At 35.3% G+C, this 13,780-nt stretch overlaps 1 pseudogene; it reads right to left on the bottom strand.

Annotated features, from left to right (window-relative positions):
* Positions 1–3,179: 3,179 nt before the first annotated feature.
* LOC147514474 (uncharacterized) lies at positions 3,180–4,607 on the bottom strand (annotated as a pseudogene).
* Positions 4,608–13,780: the final 9,173 nt, after the last annotated feature.

Raw genomic sequence — 13,780 nt, 5'->3', positions numbered from 1 at the left:
TTCTCCCCCAATAACATCAGTTTTGATGTCATGAATTCATGATAACCTCTATCCTCGGCCGCAGATGGCATCTACAGTACCAAATTACAAATTTCTTATGGTTCCCATGTCCACGAAGGCGATTGCGCGCTGCTTGTAGAAAGCTGTTCATTCTTAGTTTCTTACCACATTGTATAATCGTAGAAAAGTACAAGTTGCGAGGTTTGTGGAGAACAAACAACCTAAGCTCTAAACGTTCTTGAGAACTTCTCCGCAACTAGTGTCTCGCTATGAGCATCTCGGATGTTATCTTAATCTTGAATTCATTGAGGTTGTGCACTGAGTTTGGGACCCACAATTTGTTTTTTGTAAACAAGTGGAAATTTGATTAATAACGAGTTTTACAAATAATTAAGACAAACGTGAAGTTGCACTGCCAAGTCCTTCTTGAATGGCACTCAGGAACGTCTTGTGGAGTTGTGGGCAAAAACACTTTAACAATCTGCCAAACACGGCCAGATCAGATTAGGTAGGTGAATGTAAAGAAAGCAAATATCATGTGTTCTGTACTTCTGTGATAGTAAGTAGAACGTGTTAGGGGCTATTTGTTTTTTTGGGTTAAGTTATAAGAGGGTCTTATAAGACCATGTGTTATACGAGGGTCTTATAAGATGGTCTTATAAAGTGGTTTGTTTTTCATTTTAAGTTTCTCTTATAAGCACTTGTAAAAATAGAAAAAACAAATACATGACATCTTATAGATGTTTATTTGACAAATATAACCCTACTTTACATCACATTTAACTTGAATAGATTAATTTGAAACAAACGTATAGTTTGATTTTCGGTTTCAAATCAATTTTGATAATTAGAATATCGATTTTAAAAAACTATCTTAATTGGCGGTGGTGGTGGTAGTAGTGGAGGTGATAATATTGGTTTTAATAACGCGGTGGTGGTGGTGGTAGTAGAAGTGGTGGATGTCTTAATAGCACGGTGGTGGTGGTGGTGATAGTCTTAATAGTACGGTGGTGGTGATAGTGGTAGTGGAGGTGATGATATTGGTCTTAATAATACGGTCGTAGTGATGGTGGTGGTGATAGTCTTAATAGTACGGTAGTAGTGGTGGTGGTGATGGTGGTGGTGGTAGTGGCGGCAGTGGTGGTGGTGGTGGTAGTGGTGGTAGCCGGTGGTGGCTAAAGCAATGAAGTTATTTGGAGAAAAAGATAATGAAAATGGAAGAGATAAATGAGGCTAGGGGTATATGGATGGGGGTGTTTGAGTTATTTTTCAAGTTATAAGACTTATAGAATTTAAGTAGACCCAATTTTGGTAGTTATAGAATTGGAGCCTCTTATAAGACATTTCTAGTAGAATGCCTCTTATAAGAGGCAAAAAACAAACCAAAATTTTTTCTAAAATCACTAGGCCACATCTTATAAGAGGTTATAAGACCTCAAGGTCTTATAAGAGACAAAAACAAATGGCCCCTTCGAGTGTGTGGACCGAAAAGAGAAATAGTCCCACATTGAACAAGAAAGGAGTTCATCATTGGTTGATAAAGTGGGAAGATCACTAACTAGTACCGAGGCCTTTTAAGATAAAACCCCACACCCATGGCCAAGATGTGGCCCAAAACCCAATGGGTGGTTAAGTGGGGGACAATATCGGTACTAGTTATCCGGCGCGGAGGCCCAGGCTTGACGGGTGTGCCCAGGTCCTAACAACTCAGGTGGAGTTACAACATGGAATGAATGATGTCATTTATGGGTATTTCAATCGAGATGCCTGAACGGGGTATTGCTTCTTTTTCTTGTTCTTGATTAGATTTATCAACATATTTTTTTTCTTCCATTTGAACTTATTTCGATAATTCTTTTTTGATCCGATCAAATCAAATAAGTATAAGTCCATCTGTAATAATGGAAATTACATTAGTAGGAATATAAGCCGAAACGTCTCCCGATTGAGTCTCAACTGTCCAAAAAAAGTGGAGAATGCGCAGTTGTTTGAAATAGTTCCCAACTATTAAATTTTGGATGGAAATTTCTTTTACCTATTTCTTTAGGTAATCTATTATTGACAACTTATTCCCAACTCTTTTCATTGTAAAGGCACAGGATATTCTAGATTCATAACTTCTCTCAAACAAGAGAAAGAAACATCAAATTATTTATAGATATTCAAGATATGTTCCCCATGGTAACTGGGTTCATTAATTATGGCCAACAAATGAACTTTCTACTTATGATCGCCACGAGTTGAATTATAATCAAATTGCTTTGGGTCGGTTACCAATGCAATTTAAATTTAAACCAGTATCTAAAAAAATTGGTACATAATTCTTTTCTTCCCTTCTTATTCCTTAATCTATACAGAAACATTTGCCATTCAATATTTAATTCCTGTAATATAGGATTTCTTTCCATTACTAACTTTGGACTATAAACAAAGGATCAAATAAGGTGTGAGTCTGACGGGTTGTATTCCCATAATTCATAAAATTTAATAAAACATGCGAAATATAGCATGGGGCTAATAATTTTCATTTCCCATCTCATGGAAAACCCTTTTCGCTCCGCTTAGCCCTATCCCCCTCTAGGGGTATTTTAGTGATAGGTTTGGACGATCATATTTGGTCAAATACATAGCGACAAACTCCTATGTTCCTTTCATTACGGTATTTCTGAACAAGCTTGTAAAAGAGAAATAGTCCCACATTGAACAAGAAAGGAGTTCATCATTGGTTGATAAAGTGAGAAGACCACTAACTAGTACCGAGGCCTTTTAAGATAAAACCCCACACCCATGGCCAAGATGTGGCCCAAAGCCCAATGGGTGGTTAAGTGGGGGACAATATCGGTACTAGTTAATGTCTTCCTTTTTTTTTTTATTGAGATTGGAAATTCCAAATGCCATTACACATGATCTAAATTTCTTCTTCCTTTTTTTTTTGTTTTTTTGTTTTGCTGCTGCACCCATGTTACTTCTGGGCTGCCTACGCACCCTGGGGGAACATGGAACATAACCCCGCTTAAGGGATCAAGCGCACGTAGTTCTTTTTGTGGGACCTCTTTATAAATAGAGGGCTGTTGCTTACAAGTGTTGCTTACAACCCAAGCAACTAGGTGGTGGCCTCCGATTCTGACTTCCACTAGTTTCAGTAGCAGAAAGTTCTCCTGTGCATTCCGGAATGTTGCTCCAAGTATTGCTCCATTAGTTGTTCAGCACACTTCTCCTGTTGGTTGCTCTCTTGCTAAGGATGCACTGAATCTCAGGTACTCCAACACTACTTGCATGTATTCTCCCATCAGCTCCTTCTCCCATGCACATCCTCTAGCTGTTCACCATGACACTCTTGCCGCAAGGGATATCAAACGGTAGGACCTTATCCAGGATAACCTGTTCCGACATCACATTGGACTGTCCTGCTTGTTGGAAGACTTGCCCTTCGTTTTTCCTTCCAAGGACATCTATACGTTCCTCTTCCACAACATCGTCCTCAAGTAGTGCTGCCTGTGCCTTGATTTCTTCAAGATTGAAGTCCCAACAACTTATGCCCCTCTTGTATTCGTTCTGCGATGTTTCCTCCATTTTATCTTGTGTAACTGCTACTGTCTTTATTGTAATCAGGCGTTTCCTGAGTGTTGGAGAAAGCTTCTCTAACACTGACCGTAAATTAGGCTTCCGATTCTTAAAAAAGGGATGCTTCAAAAGCTCTGTTGCTGTCGGTCGTTTGGAGGGGTCTTTGACCAAACACATGGCAACAATTTCCTTGAAAGACTTGGAAAACTTCTTGCTTGAATCTAGTCGAGGTGGCTCTTCTTGGATGATCTTAAAAAAAACTTCGAGAAGAGGATATTGTGCTAAAGGTGCACGACCATGGGCTAGCTCCAAAGCAGTAATTCCAAACGACCAAATATCAGCCTTGTGGTCGTAACCTTCTGATTGCTCTATGACCTCGGGCGCCATCCAACAAGGTGTCCCCAAAATAGTTTTTCTTCGTCGCCTACAGCCGGAGTCAAAAAGGCTAGTAGAAAATCCGAGGTCCCCAAGCTTAACAACACCAGACGAATCAACTAGAATATTACCTGCCTTGACATCTCGATGCATCAGTCCGTTTCGGTGAAGATACTCCAAACCCTTTAAGGCTTCATAAAGAAATTTCGCAATGACAGCTTCTTCTTGAATACTCCCTGGATAGGTAGACTTCATTACGTGATAACAAGATCCCGCATCCATCAACGGCATCACCACCCAAAGCTCAGACTCTTCGATAAAAGAACAATATGCGCTGACTAGGTTGGGATGTCTTACCAGCTTCATTGTCTGTGCTTCCTTCGTAATAAGTTTGAAGTCATCTTGCTCCTCCAAGTTGGCGACTTTAATGGCAACGATCTCTCCTAAAGGAAGGCAACACGCTCGGTAAACAGTTGCACAGCCTCCCTTTCCTATCACATCCATGAGCTCGTAATATGCTGCTCCTACTGGGTATATTTTCTCTTCTGTCTTTTTCATCTTCACTAATCCTCTTATTTTCATCTTCACTATTATTTCTTGCTCGCTCTCTCTTTTTTTTTTCTTACGTTCAAAATGTTCAAAAACCTGCTATGTTGCTTTTCTTTTATAGGGAAATAGTGTCGGTTGGTATTAGTTATCGGTATCCTATTAGGATTCGTTTTCCATGTTTTATTGTAACTCCAAGTCATGGAAAAGTTAACCTCTTAAGGACTCGAGGTCATTAGATTCTCAGAGACAATCATAATCAACATACAACTCTACACCAAAACTTTGCGCACCATCAAACCACATAAGTTAACTGAATTTGACGATTTTGGGCCAATCATAATACTTCAAAAGTTTGAAGGACTAATTGTATTTTAGCTCGTGACTAGATTTTGAACCTGGGCATAGGCCCGGGATCTTTTAGGTTATTATGATAGTTTTTATATTTAAAAAATTTATGGTCTAATTCAAGCACAAAATGTGTATGGCTCTTTCGCGTAAGACTCCTAAGAGTATAAGCATCTAACCCAACCAATGAGGCAGTGATCCACTACTAATTTTACTATCATCACTTAAGTTTCCAAGTTGAAGTAGAGTTTACAAAAAAAAACTTTTAAAACCATTATGCTTATTCTTGTGACTTGCATTGCTTGGAAAGATAGTTTGCAACCAGATATGTCATCCCTCCAAAAACATTGCACGTATATATTATTCCTATTGCAATTTTTTAGTACTACTAACTTGTTTCGTATGTTTGAATTGAGACTATTAAGAGTCATACCAGATTCGACTTACATATAAACCGACTTTATTAGCTGGTACTTTAATGGGCTTTGGGCTTGACTATTGTAATTTGTCCAAACTTAGTTGTTATTAGAGTGAAGAGTACGTGTCTCTTGAGTTAGAGCATGTGTCCAGGTGTCTCCTATTTCGACCTTTTTTCGTGAAACCCGTGTCCAATTTTTTAGTTGAAACTTGAAACTGAGAATGAAATTATTACTTCATTTCTCTTTTGATTAATTTGAAGTTATTATATTCTTTTTGGATTTTTAAATTCCTTTTATGTTCTTCATCAGTTGCACTAATTTCCTTCAACAGTTCTTCTTCATTCTTGACAGTGTTATTGCAAGTATTTATTTGATATATTTGTTTTTAAATACATTTTTTTAGTGCAATGAGTAAATCCATTCTAGAGAATTGGCAATTGATTAAATCTGTAGTAATGTATAATATATTGTTCCATTGTTTATTGTTTCCTTGGAAATATACTACGTACTTCGTTGACCATCCCACCTCAGCACCTCTTTAACCTTATTTTAGTTCACAGTAATGTGATATGAGTAATGGTTCGGTTGTTGAATTGTTTAAATAACATTGATGCTATGAGATGTTCTGAGAAGCCCATTCATTTTTTGTTGAGATTTTTAAACTAATAGGCTAGATAAATTGTTTATGTTCCTGTGTGGGCCTATTATATTAGAGAAAGAAAATTTTGTTCTCCAATCTTTATTGTACTTGGTCATGTGCAATTGTGTATCACTATATTAGTGTATATCATTATATTGTATATTTGCATGTATATTGCTTTGAGTAATTAGTATACATGCTCCAGTTTCTACATCCAAAATAAGGTTAAATCATTAATGAGGTCTTATTATCACATTTTAATGATTCAACTATATTGTCCAGATAATTTAGATATATATCTCAATCCCTGTCTAGATGTGGTTCTTAATTATAAAACCGCCACATACAATTGCCCATGTGTGAAAACTATAATAGATTCACATGAATTTCCAACATGAATGTCCTAGTACCTTGGAAAGCAGTGGAGGGTCTTTTATGATTTCGGCAAGTCTCGTGTTATTGGTATTAGAATTTTTTTGTCAAAAAAGTTGGGAGAGCTTTTGGAAGTTTCAAGTGTCATTGTTGTTGTCAATCAGGTGGAATGCCACCCAGCTTGGCAACAGTCTCAGTTGCGTGCACGGAGTACACCTATCCGTGAGTTATAAGTTTTAAGGAACTTAAGCTTCATCCCTCTTTGCAGAGCTTTTTTCCATATCTCATGGCCTTCACTTTGCAGGGATATTAACCATTAGGTTCCCCTAGTTCAGCATGGCTAAAGAGTATTGTGCGTTAGCATCTAAGATTAAGTATGGTGTTAGAGAAATTGTTGAAGACTCCTGCACAAATTGCTCTTAGTTGGGGACTCCAAATGGGTAACAATTGGTTGCCTAAAAGGCATGGATGATGGAGAATCTTTACTTCTTTGATTGGTCGATTCCTGAGGACTCTTTTGTAAAGTTCTCTGAAATTGAACAGGCAATAACTGATCTATTGTAATACTTTTCTAGAATTGTAGGTAGATTTTGTTTTTAGCGTGCTTTGACTACACTTAATCAATCATTGCATGTTGTCTACTTATGCATTTGAAGCCATTTATTATTTCTTATTATTCAGAAAATAGGATCCCAACATGTTAGTTATTCACTTGTGCTTATTGACTCGTCTTCTACTTGTTTGGTTGTGATTTTGGTGGTTTGTTCATAAAATTAATGTATAATTTCTAGACATCAAAATTATGTATGTTGTAATAGATAGTACTATTTATGTCTTGATATGGATGTGGTTGTCAGATACTATATTAACTTTGTTTTTTGTTTCGAAGTAATCGTAAACTTACCAAATGCATGGTTGCATGACAATATTTTGATGCATTGAGTGATAAGTTGTTGCAAAAGATTGGTTTGGGAATTGATACGCAAGGTAATAAGGAGTCCAATTCAACAACCGACTTTATAACTTAGTTATCATTAAAAATGATTAAAAGTTTGGCTTTTCATGAACGACTACCACGATCCTCTGTTGACTTTTCTTCAGTTTCCAATTCTTCAAAATCATCAACCAATTTGTATGACTACCGAGTCGGGTTCTTCTCTTACCCGTATCGAATAGAACATGCTAAGCAAAATCATATCCGTAGTCATCTATCTCCTTTGTTTGATTTCTTTTTTATTTTATTGCATTTCATATATTAGAGGACCTATATTTGTATTTAGTCCAATAAAAATGATTCTATCATTGATGTATCCACAATTCAATATGGATGGATATATACCACATATATATGTCTCTCTTACTCTAATTTTTCCTTATAATTTTTTATTACTTGAACGGTCGATTTTTATTTTTATTTTATTTTATTTATTTATTTATTTTTATCCGCCTTATCCCTAAGGCTAATAAGATTTAAACTTCCCCTATAGATCGAGAGTTTCCTAATAGGAAATGCTTCATTTTGATAGATTTTACGTTTAAAATTTTTACGATCTAATTCAAGCACAAAATGTGATGTTTTAGTTAAACCCTTCAATATACAAAAGGTTTTAACTACGCAATTAGTAGCAACTCCTGAACACCCCAACTAATACATCACAATTAATCTATGTAGATACAAACTGTAGCAAACACTTATAGTAGTAAAAACTTATAAGTTATAAGTTATAAGTAAAAAATATTCAAGTTTTTTTTCTCCCCTAGTCCCTTTAATATTAAACTTGATAGTTTAATTCGAATTTTTTTGGCCATCTCAACAATTAAGAGTCTCCTTGTGTATTTGCCCTACTCAATTTATCTTCTTTTTTATTTTCTTCTTATAGATTTTGAATAAATTATGGTCTTTTTCTAAGTTACAGTTGGTCGATCTCATACCTACACTACACCAAAACTAGATATTTGTAACGCACACTTTTTTTGATTTGTAACGGTTTGTTACCATAAGTGACTTACTACTGTTTTATTACTGTAAGGAAATATTGTAAAGCGTTACTTTAATTTTCAGTAATAATTGAATTAATTTCTAACGTTTTTACTTAATTTTGTTGCGGGAAGTTATCGTTAGGCAAACGTTGAAAGTATAAAAATAAACTGGAAAAAAAAAAAATTGAAAATTAGAAATTTTGGTACGAGGGAAACTGAAAACAATTCAACTCAACCGGAAAATTTCAGGCTTTTCACAACCCCTCTTAACTAAAATAAAATAGATGAAAATTTCAGGCTTTTCATCTTTCATCGACCCTCTCTCAATTCTCTTTCAAAGTTTTTATTTTGGGGTTCGCCGCTTGTGTCCTTTCACTCCACCGCCGTAAGTAAGTACTCCTTCCTCTTTCTTATCCTTTTACTACCTAGGGTTTCGACACTCGTACTCTAACTGCCGTTTAAATTTAGCGAGCTTTTCAATAAACTAACCTCTGTCTTTCTTCCTTTTTCTACATTGTTGTGTAGATCTGTTATTCTCATGTTGGTTTAGTGTTATACAACGGTTCACTGCGAAGGTATAATTTTTATTTTTTATTTTTATTTGTTCTTTTTATTTTATTGTGTTTTTCAATTAAATCCTGTATTTTGGTCATTTTTCCTGAGACTAAAGGAAAGAGTCTTGAAGAAGTTCATGCTCTATTTGAGAGTAGAAGACAACAAATTGAGATTGCAAAAATGAGGGAAAGATGAATTCCATACATTTCCCCTGTTTTCAGAAATTTTGTTGATGTGAATTATACTACCCTTTTTTCAGTTAACGAAAAGAAAAAGAAAAAAGAAAAAACTTATGGACTTAATTTAGTTAGTTTGAGTGTCAAACCAAGTGACACCATGCATGGTATATTCTGTGTGTGCCAACGTTAACCTTGGGAGCTTAGAGCAACAGATTAATAGTGCATAAATTAGCCATGTAATCAGTTAGATGATTAGGATCAACTCCCAAATGTAACTGATTATAATAATAATTTTTGAGTTTCTCACATGACAATGATTGTCGTTTTGATGGACTGAATGAAACCCAATAATCTCACATCAACAGTAATGGATAGATACATATGTTATATTACAGGGATTTTCAGATAAGATATCACACCCAAATTTAACGTTGGTTAAATGGCGACATATCTTGATGTATGTGATCGATTGCCCAGCTGCCCCAAGTTTGGCAAGCCAGACTGTTTTCATGGTTTAAATAAAGGGCTTACTTTAAATCACACGATTAATAGGGGAAACAAATGGTAATCAAAGGTTTTCATTATCAGATCATTTGAAACAGTTGGCACACATGCTGCATTATATTTATACATAATTTGTAAGTTCTAACCAAAAGGCAGTATATGTTCTTTGATGTATATATTACATGCATATTTTCCGCTTCTAGTTGTGAACTTGTGATCGTTCTTTATTTTCTAATTTTATCTTTTATCTTTTATTTTTATTTTCAGTCATGAAATTCAGTATCAAATTTGTGTGATCTCCATTCCTGAATTTTGTTTGGTCTTGACTCTTTTAACTCAGTTATGAATTCCATCAACTCTGTTTCTATGATTCCAGTCATGCCTCAAAGTACAGTTGCATTCCATAGATATTTTTCATAATGGGTCTGCTATTCGTACTCTTTCCTTTTGCTAGCACCTGAAAATATAAGATGTCTAAGTAATCTGAAGTGTCTTGGAAATGTTTCTATACGCCACTAGTTTTAGATCTTGGTCATACTGAAATCTGGGATATAAGTGATGACTGATGACGATCTTTGTTTGTTACTCGTAGTTTCAAGTTCCATGGCTACATTGAGTTGCTTGAATATTTTCTTTCTACTTGTATTTATATGGCAATGTATAAGTATTGATCATTATAGTTAATTTTGTTGTAATTTCTTCTGACTTGTTTTTCATTTGGAAATATATCATGTCTCCATTGACATCTGGTACTACTAATATTGAAGAGATTTGTGGCGAATTTCCGAAGTAAAGGAGAAAGGTGAAGGGCTGGAATTGGTAGGCACAAATCAGCCACAAAGTGGTTCTTCATAAGCTTGGTAAGGGAGCATTAGGAGAATTAGTATGAATTAATTAATGTTTGGTACTTCCAAGCTCTTTCCTTGTTATGTTATGATTTCTATTTTCCCTACTTTGTGGTTTGATCTCTGAATGATTAAAGCATGTTTTTTCTGTTTCACGTATTTTTCATTCAGAAGATTAGTCCTTATGTGATTCATCCTGCCCCACGTGAGTGTGTCAAGTATTTCGTCCCAGGTACCTTATTTTCTCTATAACAACAAGAGTTTACGTTTTTGCATAAAATTTTGTTTCATTTTCCAATAAAATGTTCAATGATAGTTTGAATTAATTTTGGGGTGCTATTAAAGTTCCACTTGTGTGACCCCTGGTTACAATGGCGGTGGACAAAAGTTCAAAGAACCATATGAAGTCTTAAGATTGATATTTATACTTTCTTAATTGACATTCTATTTTTTTTTCCTTTTGAAACAATTTGAGTGTTAGGCAGACCCCTACCTGTCTTGGTTTTTGGTACAATAGAACTTAGTAGCTTATAAAGAGAAGGTATAGAGTAGCTACACTCACCTTTTCTAGTGTCCGACATGGCGAGATACTAAAAATTGTGGTATACACATGCAATATTGGCATGTGTCACGTCTGACAGAATTTTCTTTGAAATAGGCGTGTCCTTGTAACTTATCCCTAGACACATGATTATACAAAACATAAGTTTAGTCCTGGTTACATCATTTATAGCTTCTTGAATTGAACAGTCCAACCTTACGAGGGGGTTTCTCTTTCTTCAGTAGAATTTTATATAGCTCTCATTGAATTTGAATGAGAGGCTACCACAACCTTTTGTTTAGTAAAAGAGTGCCTTAAGACCTAAAACTATGGCCTACTATTCCTGAAAAAGAATTGACTATACTCCTCATGCTCCAGTACTTTCTAGCAGCAAATCTCTAGTTAACTACTTGAGTATCAGTTAGAGAATTCTGGCAAGTACCATCATGGATCTGATTCACTAATTTTATTTCCTTATTCAACCACAGTTTCCATCTTAAATAGTTTGTATAGTTTCAGGATCAAGAAACGAAATCACAAGGAGTGGAGTTTATTCTAGACTTGCTATTACATAAGTAAGGGGAGAAGGTAGTCAGAGCAAGATGATTCACCCTCCAACTATATAGGTAGTCCCCTCCCTTTTATTTTTGGCTCGCAAATGATTCTGTGTACTTTCGCATGATAGTGTCATTTCTTTTGATGTAATTATTTTGTGGGGTTTGACTGAGCAAGCATAGTTTGATAGGTCTTTGATCAAGTGAATGTATTGATAGATGGTTGAAATGCACCTTCCTTACATCTTTCCCATGTTTATGGTATAGTAATCTTGTATAATAAGCTGTTTATGTTGTTTAAATTGACCATCTAGAGTCATCCAGGCTATCATTTGTTTTCTTTGACTATTAACGGTCAACACTTCCTTAGTTGATTGGACTGGTTTATGTTGTTGTAGTCGTTTCTATTGTGTCCTGGTTCTGACTTTTGCATGGAAATCATCAGCAAGAAAAATTGGTCATGGTTTTGGCATTGGAGCAGTTGAAAAGCTTGATGCTGAAGATGATGACGTCTATGCCTCTGGTTAGTGTTACTGGTTTTGAATTTATCAATGTCATTGCTATGCTCGTAATATGTACCAATCATAGGAAATTAAATGTAATGTGGACCTGATTGGACATCCCAAAGCATTCAATGCAGTAAGTTATGAAAATATTGTGATACATGGCATATTACTTGCTTGAAAGATAATCACAAATCTGCATATGTCAGCTTAGAGGCTGTATTGTAGTATTTAGATCAATTAGTAGCTACTCTAAACTTCTCACCACTGAGTAAGAAGAAAGTCCAGACTAGCTTTAACAACTCTTGCTAATAACTTTCATGTCTATACTATGCTTCTATTGGTAGCTGCTACGACCCTCTTTTCTGAATTCCGTAGTTTGAGTATAATGAGTTACGTACTACTTAAGATTAGGATATAAGTATCTTTACATATTTGTTTTCTATTGTCTGACTCTCTTTTATTTATTTCTACTGGAGTATACAATGAGAGGGACTTTTCTGATGATACCATCCCAAAGTCATCCCCTGATGCTTACAACTACTGAAGGCGGGACTTCTATACAATTGATTGTATTCATTTTGTACAAATGACGTGAGAGCTTGAGTTTAAAGACAAGTCCTATTGATTTGGAAAACAATATGTATTTCATTCATGGCAAGTCCTATTTATGTAAAACGTTTTGGTGAAGTTATTTTAATAAAAGATTATGTGATTGGATGTACTTGTGAGGTTTCTTGTTTATGTTAGGAACGATTGTATAATACCCAATAAGTGGGGGCATCTTTATGCAGGTTCAGTATAGTAGTCTCTCAAAAAGGGTGGTTTTGGGGGAAATTATTTTTTTTACATATGGAATAGTTTTGTAATGGTGGAAAACCGTAACTAAGCTTTGTAATGAGTAACACTTACGAAGCAGCATAACCGTTACCAAAAGAAAATTAACTGTTACAAATTTTATAAATCAGTGACACAAAAAAGCGTTACTAACTTTATAAAACCGTTACAAAAGAGTAATACAATTGAGCAAAGAAAACTGTTAGCAAATATTTTTAGTTACGGAAAAACCCGTTACAATAAATAATTATGTAACGGTTTAGAACCGTTACGAATATTAATAACGAATTAGAAATGCCCAAACTGTGACGCAAAAAAACCGTTACAAATATTTTTGGTAACGGTTTTTGACCGTTAGGTATGTCCTGTTTTGGTATAGTGCTAGCGGTATTCTAGCCACCTGTCAATATTTCTAAATAGGTATTTATTTGAACCTAGTGTGTTTTATGCTCCAATGCGCCTATCAGTCTATCCCATATGTCCCATTCCCCAAGCCCCTTTGAAGTCCAAGCAAAAACCCCATTTCCAATCAAGATTTTTGTGATATTATGTCAAATGGATTCTATGTTAAGATGGAACCTAAACACGTACATAATGTAGTTTCTAAACTTTTTTTCATGATTTTTTGACAAACACACAATTTCTTTGAGTCAATTAGAGAAATTATATAATAGGAAAACACAAAATGGGACTCAATTATAGCAACACAACTTCGTTTGCTTAATTTTTTGTTCCGATCAAAAGGTTACTTAACTGGATGGAGATGTCTTGGTGCCAAGTCTTGCTTAATTCAATGCAATAGTGGTCAAGTGTGTTTCATTTTTTTTTATTGGTAAAAATGTGTACACAGGGTTCGAACCCAGACCTTTGGTATCATCACCCAAAGGTTTTACCAACTAAGCTAGAAGGCACTTACCGTCTTTCATTTCAAGTCCCATTATGCACATTTATTTTGGTGGTGTCAATGCCTATAATTTTATGATAATCCTCTTTGCTAGTTAAACATAATTATTTTTGC

Source organism: Coptis chinensis, chromosome 2, assembly GCF_015680905.1.
Source record: "Coptis chinensis isolate HL-2020 chromosome 2, ASM1568090v1, whole genome shotgun sequence".
Lineage (NCBI taxonomy): Eukaryota > Viridiplantae > Streptophyta > Magnoliopsida > Ranunculales > Ranunculaceae > Coptis > Coptis chinensis.
This window is presented reverse-complemented; position numbering and strand designations above follow the sequence as displayed.